Source organism: Beta vulgaris, chromosome 1 (assembly GCF_026745355.1).
Source record: "Beta vulgaris subsp. vulgaris cultivar EL10 chromosome 1, EL10.2, whole genome shotgun sequence".
Taxonomy (NCBI): domain Eukaryota; kingdom Viridiplantae; phylum Streptophyta; class Magnoliopsida; order Caryophyllales; family Amaranthaceae; genus Beta; species Beta vulgaris.
The window spans coordinates 24,288,628-24,298,833 of record NC_079202.1 but is presented as its reverse complement, the minus strand read 5'-3'; the positions used below and the strand labels follow the sequence as shown (position 1 = coordinate 24,298,833).

The 10,206-nt window shown below is 31.9% G+C and overlaps 1 long non-coding RNA gene across 1 annotated transcript; it reads right to left on the bottom strand.

Moving 5' to 3' along the window:
* Positions 1-2,973: 2,973 nt before the first annotated feature.
* Positions 2,974-9,935, bottom strand: LOC130590420 (uncharacterized). The gene is made up of 2 exons (XR_008968355.1): positions 9,125-9,935; positions 2,974-8,887 (listed from the first exon to the last, which is right to left on the bottom strand). It is a non-coding gene; the product is annotated as an uncharacterized LOC130590420 (long non-coding RNA).
* Positions 9,936-10,206: the final 271 nt, after the last annotated feature.

The window sequence follows — 10,206 nt, the reverse complement described above, 5'->3', positions numbered from 1 at the left end:
GAAAGCGCCCTAACGCCTTTCTCCACTTCAGCCCAGGAGAGACCAGGAGATATCCTCTCGAGAACAGCCCGCACCTTCTGAAGGGCCTCAGCATCTCCTTAGCTTAATTCTAGTAATGTTGCATAATCCTTGACTAATGATCCTTACTTCTCTTTTGTATGCCTCTTTTTTCCCTTTGGCTTTTTCCAACGAATATCTTAATAAATTCTACAATTATTACATTAATTTCGGTCCTTTCATCATGGGAGATCTTTCTTATTTACACTTCAACATCATAATCCACGCTCCCTAACGGCTGATTTAATGCCTTATTGAGCTCCTTCCTTATTTAGCAAAACCGTTACTGCATAATTGCTAGCTCTAGCCTCATGTTCTCTGTCATATCTTCACGCCATAGTTGCTACGTCATCATGTCAAATGTCACTATGTCATCATGTCATCATGTCAATGTCGTCCTGCAAAAACTCAACCATAACACTTACCGCCTCGAAGACCAAGAAGGACGTCCGCTCCCACAACTATGGAGTGCGGATAATCTTTGTAAGTTCTATGTTTAAGTTGTTCCCTTAAGCTTAGGGGTATACTATGTTAGCTAAAGCTCAACTTTTGTAAAATCACTTGCTTTTTTGCATTGATTCTTAGGCCTTGTAAAATCACTTGGCCTCTTTTTGGCATTGATTTATAGCTATTAGTCACTTAGTGTTTTTGTAAGTAATGATTCGAACTAGCCTACGTAAAAGTTACTTAGCAAATGAAATGATTATCGAGTCAAGTGGTAAAAAGTTGTATGGGTCGAATCTTAGTTTAAAGCATATAAATTTAGTAAATCTCGAAGGCACAAACGTAAAGCAAAGGCAAAACAAAGTGCAAAGAATCGAGTTTTATTCCATTAATCGAGATACAAAGCATCGAAGTAGCTACATTACAAGTTGAAGAAAAAATCTAAGGCAAGCAAGAAAGCTTAAGGGTTCAACATTAACCCTAGTAGGAGACAGAAGAGAAGAAGAAGGCACCGGGAGCTTCAGCCAAGAAGCAGGAACTTGAATGAGCTTCGACCAAGAAGCAGGAGCTTGATGCCGAGAAGAAGATACGAGCCCAGGTGGCTCATCCCTCGAGGTTACCAGGGGCAAGAGCCTAGTCCTCGACCTTGGGGGCCTCACCACTAGCCCCTACATCTTCTTGGGAAAGCGCCCTAACGCCTTTCTCCACTTCAGCCCAGGAGAGACCAGGAGATATCCTCTCGAGAACAGCCCGCACCTTCTGAAGGGCCTCAGCATGGCCTATCTCGGAAGCCTGTAGGGATGCATCCTCGAGGAAGGTCCTCCCTTCCCGGGACTTCATCCAGTTGTCAATGATTAGGGATCGACAGGCGCGAGCTTGGGCAATTGCCTCCCCGACATTCTTGTTGGCTTTCTCCGCCCTATCCTGAGCCTTCTTGCAATCCTAGAGGGCCTCCGCCGTCTTTTGCTGGCAAACTCCCTTTGCTTCGTGATGTCTTTGATGGACTGCTCGAGGTCCACCACCTTCTCATCGAAGGACTTCTGGGCCTTCTTAATCACCTCCTCAACCTCCGAAAGCCTCAGTTATTTAGAGGCGGATGACCAGGGCGGACCTCTCGTCCGATACTAAGTAAATTGGAGGAGTTTGAACATGTTACTGCCACAGTGATATGCATACGGCTGAATAATAATTTCAAAAACCAAACTTGCTAACCTTTGAAAATAACACAGTGGAAGACTTTTAACTAAAAAAGTAATTAAACTACAAGTTGGAAACCCTTTAAGGCCCCTTATCAAAATATAATAAATCTAAAATCTCAAACTTAAGAAAGAAAGAAATGAAACACAATGTCTGATAGAAGTAAAATGAAATCAACTCCAACAGCTAACTCCCATATGAGATTTTCACCTCATACGACTCCTCGTTCAATTCTTTCCTATAGCAGGAAATAATCTTAGAAACCGTGGATCTTTTGAAGAAATTTGTTTATTGGGATCATTTCAATTTGAAAATGCATGCATGAATCTGCATAACCTGTTACTAACCAGCTCCTTGTAATTTATAATAAATTATGGATTGTTACAAATGCAACTAAACACATAAATAACAAGTTAGCTAATGCTGAATATGTACTTAATCAAATTAATAGAATATAAATGCTAAACATGATACTAGAAAATTGTAAACAGTAATTCATACTTGACTTAGGAATTAATAATAAGTGACATCCATAAATTTTATAATTATTGATCTGGCATGAAACGAACAACGTGCTCACTTTGAAATCATACGGGCTACTAAACCTTGACTCACTAAAGCGTTCTTGACTACCTTCGGTAGATAAACCTTGAAAATCAGTATGATCATTCTCCCAAGAAGTGTCCTTGACTAACTTTACTCAGAAGCTTAGATAACTTATCCAACTCAATTATAATAAGATAATTAACTGTATCGTCATATAAGTTAATATGTGCTGGAAAAGTAGTTCAAAGACTAGTTCTTCCCCCTTGTTCGATACTCGATAGGGGATCCATTCTATGAGTTTTCATGCCATTATCTCTCTCTTCAATTGTTTATTTTTTCATTAGGTCCAACAACATGGAAAAAAATAACAAATATGAACACTTATAATTTATTTTTATATTACTAGTAAAGAATGGTCACATAATAATAACTCACCTTTATTAAACCTTTAAACATTGAATTAGAGACTATTAAAAGTCTCACTAAATACTTAAATCTTGTTCAATAATAAAGATAACTTGAAATAGTCATAAATACTCTTAAATCTTACAAACCTTGCTCTTTGAATATGAATAGGTTGATAAGATAAAATTATAAACAACGCTAATCATGATACTAACTCAAATAATCATGGTGTATAGAATAGAGAACGTATTGTGTCAGACTCGTCCGACACAACATTCTCATCGGACGAGCAGCACGCGCGCGCGTTAATAAAGACCGGAAAAATAAAAATAAAAAACAAAAAAAACACTTGCATCCCCTTCATCCGCTTCATCCGCCATTGTTCAAAAACAAAAACAACCGAAACATATCGAACAGATCCACTTTCTCCCTGCAATTAAATCTCATTTGAACATTCCACTACTCAAATCTAGTTCAACCAAAAATGTCAACCGAAGATTCGAATTCACAAATCGGATGTTCATTACAAATTGGTCTAAGCAATGAGAATACTGACAGAGATCTCACATTACAAATTGAACTAAACAATGAAAACCGTAACACAGATATCACATCAGAAAAAAAAAAAAAAAAGAAATTACATGAAGAATCAGCTGGAAAAGAAGACAAAGAAACAGGTGTATGTCTAAAATTAATTTTCAATTGCATTTACTCATTTTCAGTTAGAATTTCGATTGTATCAGTTAGTATGTATAAAATTAGCATTTACATTGCAACAAAAGTCTATTTTTCACTCATTAAATTCTTTTTCAGTTAGACTTATTTAATACTCAGTTAGACTTGTTTATTATTCAGTTAAACTTATTTTATTTTCAGTTAATATAGTTTTCAGTTAGACTTATTTAGTTTTCAGTTAGACTTATTTAGTGTTCAGTTAGACTAGTTTAGTTTTCAGTTAGACTTATTTAGTTTTCAGTTAGAACTATTTACTCTTCAGTTATACTTATTAACTCTTCAGTTAGACTTATTAACTCTCAGCTAGTCTCTACAGTCCTTCAAAGTAACTTCTTTATTGTGCTTCACTTAGACTTGTTTGTTTATCAGCTAGTCCTAATTATTTCATTTAGTATAATTATTCTTTTATTTCATTCTATTCCAATTACACTTAAAATTTTCATTGGAAATTTACATTGCTTCAGTTAGACTTGTTTAATTTGTTTTATCAGCTAGTTTATATAGTGCTTCAGTTAAACATGTTTGTTTTTCAGCTAGTCAATATAGTGCTTCAGATAGACTTGTTCGTTTTTCAGCTGGTATATATAGTGCTTCAGATAGACTTGTTCGTTTTTCAGCTAGTCTATATAGTGCTTCATATAGACTTGTTTGTTTTTCAGATAGACTTCTCCGTTTTTCAGCTAGTCTATATAGTGCTTCAGATAAACTTATTTGTTTTTCAGCTAGTATATATAGTGCTTCAGATAGACTTGTTTGTTTTTCAGCTAGTCTATATAGTGCTTCAGATAGACTTCTTTGTTTTTCAGATAGACTTCTCCGTTTTTCAGCTAGTCTATATAGTGCTTCAGATAGACTTATTTGTTTTTCAGATAGTCTATATAGTGCTTCAGTTAGACTTCTTTATTTTTCAGTTACACTTCTTTATTTTTCAGTTGGTCTTCTTACTATTTCATTTAGTATAATGACTCTTTATTTCATTGTTTTCCAATGAGACTAAAAATATTCAGTTACAATTTACATTGTTTCAGTTACACTACTTCATTTTTCAGTTACACTTCTTCATTTTTCAGTTACACATCTTTATTTTTAAAAAAAAGTAAAAAAAAAAACAAATGAAAAACACCAAAAGAAAGGTAGAAATGTCAAAATGAAACAAAAACAACATCAACTGAAAGAATATAAGAAGCAACTGAAACAATACTAGAATCAACTGAAACAATACAGAAATAAACTGAAAGAATATAAATATCAACTGAAAAACAACATCAACTAAAAGAATACAAGTAGCAACTGAAAGAATACTATAATCAACTGAAAGAATATAAATATCAACTGAAAAACAACAACAACTGAAAACATATGTGTATAATACAAAGCAACAAAAACTGAAACACAAACCCTAAAACATGAAATAAATACACTAATAAACTGAAAACATCCAAAAATAGAAAAAACAAAATAAATATCTCAATTACACTAAGAACTTGAAATCTACCTTGGATCATAATCACCATCTTTCTCTTTCTTCTTCCCAGCAGTAGACAGTGCCAAAATTTTTCCTGAAGATGCGACACTCTTCACCTTCTTCGACTTCGGGCTACATTACAATTACAACAACAGAAACGCTTAAAATTTGAAAACAAAAAAAAAAATTCCAGCAAAAATCAAACGAAATTATACCTAGAATCATCATCTCTGATTTTCTTCACCATATTTGCGATGCAACAGTAATGAATTACGAACAAAAAAACACGCTAAGTTTCAACAGCAGAGAAGCAGAAAAATTCTAGAAATAATCAGTAAATAATATATCGGTTTTTTTGAAAAGAAGAAGAATCAGTTTTAAAACTAGCGAGAATCAAGCAGATATCCAAAAAACAGTTTCAAACTCGAAAAAAGATAATGACCTAATAACCGTTAAATGTTTTTTCTAAAAATAAACAAAGCTGTTGATCAACAAAACAAATATGAAAAAAAAAATGCCCGCGCGTTTTTGATGGGCTAAGCCCGTCCGACGGAAGGTATTGGGTCAGACGGTCTGACCCAATACTTTCACATATAGAATAACATGTCCACTACTAATAAAAATTTCTCGTTCACGGAGAATAGCATAATACATATTCTTTCGTAGAAGTCGAAATAATATCATCATATGTATTATAAGTAATACCACATAATAGCACACAATTTTCCTTCCCTAATCATGATTCTAAGTTCCATCATTCTTTATTGATAGGTCTTTTTAAAACGCTAAACCCAAGTTTTCTATTATGAGTTAGGTAAAAGAGCCCCTGACCAATTAGAAAAAAAAAATAGAAACATAGTCCCAATAAAGGAACCCAAAGGCGATATTATTCTCCAATTTGAGTTTTGCTCACATCTCGAATGAATTGCTCCGAAATAGATAACTAAACATAATAACTATGACTGCTAACACTACTAGTAATACCTAGTATTAGTACGTACCTCTCAAACGTGAATTACACACAACTACACACTAAAATTTGCCTTCTACGAATTGAGCACGTTGAAAATATATTGAGTAATAATTAATACTCAATTCACATCAGATTACTACTCAAATACCTAAAAATCATATTCAGAATCGTCATACAATCTGAATTTTTCTTGTTGTTGTTATGAACTTCTCTGATGTATACACTATAATTCATTAAACAATTGTTCCAAACTCTAATACTTAAATCTTTAACTAAAATCCCTTTGTGTATGATCTTTTACACTATTGTATATGAATTTAAAATCTATAATAAAACTCAGAACTTAATCTTTCCTTGTTCTTTAATGACACGCACAAAACAGTCATAGCTACTCATGTATCTCGGCACAAATCGCAACATAAAACAAATCACCATACACAAATTCTTATATACAGCCGACTAAACCAGTAATTTTGAGTGTGGCCGGCCTATATATAAGCCTAGGTGAAAATTAGCACTTCTTCATCTGCGTGATTCTCTTGTGAATTACATAGCAAACACTTCTCTCTCATGGTTGAAGCCGACAACGACGTTACTTTCCTTGGACCTCTTTAAGACTATTTAACATTTGATCTCTCCTCAATTCATTTCTTCTATTTTCGCTCTCCTCCATTGAAGGAAGCTTCACTCGTTCTCTCTCTTTTTCTCTTGCTTTTCAATCTCTAAAAAACTCTTCATTTGATATCTATCTTGTATCTTATCTGCCCTCTTTCTAAACTGTTATCTTTGAGGGGAAAAGAGTTTGAAGATTGAATTGCATAAGTTAATTTGGGGATTTATAACGGAAGTTAGTTTAACGTTTGCTTCGATTTGTGGATTTCTCTGAGTAACCTCTTTGTTCATACCAGTAACCTTATTTATTCATACCATATCATACCAGTAATCTCATTTGTTCATATGAGTAACCTTAAAACTATTATATGAGTAACCTTAAAATATTGTTGTAGTAACCTCGTTTAATACTATGATTAACCTCATTCAATCTTATGAGTAACCTTGTCTTATGATCTTATGAGTAACCTCGTTTAATCATACTAGTAACCTCATTTAATCATACGAGCTCGTAACCTCGTTCGTTTATAAAGAGTAACCCTATTTATTCATACCAGTAACCCCATTTAATCATATGAGTAACCTCATTTTGTTCACATAAGTAACCCATTTTTTCGCATCAGTAACCCCAATTGTTCATACAAGTAACCCCCACTTATTAATACAAGTGACCTCATTCGTTCATCAGGAGTAAGCCATTTATTCATACTAGTAACCCCATTTAATCATATGAGTAACCTTATTTTGTTCACATAAATAACCTCATTTTATTCATATTATTAGTAACCCAAATTATTCGTACAAGTAACCTCCACTTATTAATAAGAGTAACCTCACTCGTTCATAAGGAATAACCCAATTTATATATGCTAGTAAACTCATTTAATCATATGATGAGTAAGCCAATTTATTTATGCTGGTAAACTCATTAATTCAATTTATTTATGCTAGTACACTCATCTAATCATGCCACCACAGCAATAAGAAATTTCTACTAGTGTTGTTCACATGGGTAATCCTATTTTGCTTAAAAGAGTAAGTACATTTCTTTATAGGAGTGACAATCTTTTATCGTTAAAAGTAACCACATATTATACAAGTAACTCCATTTGGTCATAAGAGTAACTCATCTGTTCATAAAAGTAACTTTATTTGTTCATAAGGGTTTTTCATAAGGGTCAACTTCAAAATGGCATATCTCATAACACACTTAATATTTTGGGTAGATTCAAATTGGAGATGAAAATTTGGCTCGATAACTTTCCAACTCATGGTCAAAAGCTCGATTGATGAGAAACGCGTGAGATATGACCATTTGAAAATGAGCTAACGGGATGACAAAGTGTCGTGCGTGGCCACACTTATAATTTCGCGTGTGGCCGGCCACACGCAAGAGGTGCTGATCACCATAACATGATTCTTTTCCTTTTATTTTTTTCGGATGCAAATCAAAAGTCATAAACTTAACTAAGGGCATGTTCTCTTCGGCATAAAACAGCTTAACTGAACATATTGGAGCTGAACTGAACTGAACCGAATTGAATTGAATTAAATTAAATTGAATTAAATTGAATGTAATAAATATATAACTAATATTTAAAACAATAATAATATGAATATTAAATAATAATTATAATGATAAGTAATAATAATGAATAATAATAATAGTGTTTTGGATATTTTTAAATGATAGTTATAAATAAATAATATTAATAATCATAAATTAATAATAATAATAATAATAATTAATGATAATAATGATAATTGATAATAATTACTTTATATTATTTGTATTAATACATTAGTACTTGATGATGATATATAATAACAATAATATCTAAGAAGTAAATTAATATTACTATTTTAATAATTAGATTTAATAATATAAAAATATTTAGTAATAAAAATAATGATTGGGTTGGATAAAACGTCTTGACGCGATTTGATTGGTTTATGGGCTAAAAAAAGTGGGTTTATTTGTGCTTTGACCTAAACCATGTTCCTCCGAATAATAATAGTAATAATAATGAGTAAAGGTATAATAAACAAAATAATATATAGAAACAACAATAATAATATAATAATACTTAATAGTAATGATATATATTTAAATAATAATAATAATGATGATAATAATAATAATAATAATAATAATAATAATAATAATGATAATGATAATAATAATAATGATAATAATAATAATAATAATAATAATAATAATAATAATAATAATAATAATAATAATAATAATAAGTAAAATAAATTATACCAACATAATAATAATATTTAACAAAATGATTATAAAAGAATGGAACTGAGCTGAACTGAACTGAACCGAACTGAACTTATTGGAGCTGAACTGAACTGAACTTATTGGAGCTGAACTGAACTGAACTGAAAATAAGCCGGGGAGAACATGCCCTAAATATTTTATATTCATATGCTGCCAAAGCCTGCATAAAGGTGTAAAGAAGAAATTTACTTCTGCCGGATTTTTTTTCTTTTCTTAAGAAGAAATTGTGAATAAAACAGCAACAATAACAACTTGTTTTTGGTGTCGAAATTTCAATATTTGGTTTTTATAAACGTTCACAGGATTATATTGGTGATCTAGATTTCAATACAAAATCGTCATCAATATCAAACAGAACTAAATTGAATGAAGTACATAGTAGGCTAGTAGAGCATACCTACAATTAGATGAGATGAACTATCCAATTGATCAAGATGGGAAACAGAGAAGTAACAATTTTGGGAGAAAGAAAAAGAACCTAGTTCGTGGTTTTTTTCTCAGTCATGTGATAGTAGGAGAGAGAAAAATTAAGATAGTTTTGTTTATAAACCTAATTTAATGTAGGTTTAGTCAAACTCTAAATAGAAAAAGTTTGTCTTGTAAGAGACCGCCTACTTTTAAATTAAAATTAGGCAATGATAAGTCTAATATTAAAAAGAGACTTATATCAATAGTGACTAGGTTAATTTCTTTCGGTGAATAGTTTAATCCATTTAGTGACTAGGTCTACTTTTATATTAAAATTAGACCGTCTCTTTTAATAATTTTTGATTTTTTTATTGGTATTTTATATTCCAAAGTTTGCACTCCTTAGTCCTTATTGCTGCTAGTTTGAAACCGTAAAAGATCCACCAGCCATCACTCTCCTCCTTTTCCTACCTTTGGATCTCGCTCCTCCTCCAGCGAGCCACCCATGTCTTTCCCTTAGGGGCGGATCTATTAAGTAATAAAGGGTAGCATATGCTACCCCTAAAAAAAATTTTAAAAAAAAATTGGCTGGAAGAAAAAAAAATAAACGGATATATACAGAATCGCTAGTAATATATCACTGATCTATTCACTTGGCGCAGTGATAACATCACTATTTTGAGACACGGATGTCTCAGGTTCGAATACTTGTTGGTAACATTTTGTTGTTTAACAACCTACTTTAGTTCATTCTCTTTTTTTTCTTTTTCTTTTATTTCTTTTTTTTTTTCTTTTTCTTTAATTTTCTTTATGCCCTAATCTTTTCCATCTTCCACACTTACACTTGTCAATGTGAAAAATATAATACTTCATATTACAACAAACTTTATTCTAGTTATAGTTGCTTTTCATTTTATTATAAAAAAATCACACTCTCGTAGATTTCGAATAAAAAGGTTCAACTTTTTATAAATCACATATTACAAAGAGAAACTTCTTGAATTTCTTTTTTTAGAAAATACCCATGTATTTTTCCATTTTCTGTGCAATATTTTGAATATATTTTTCTTC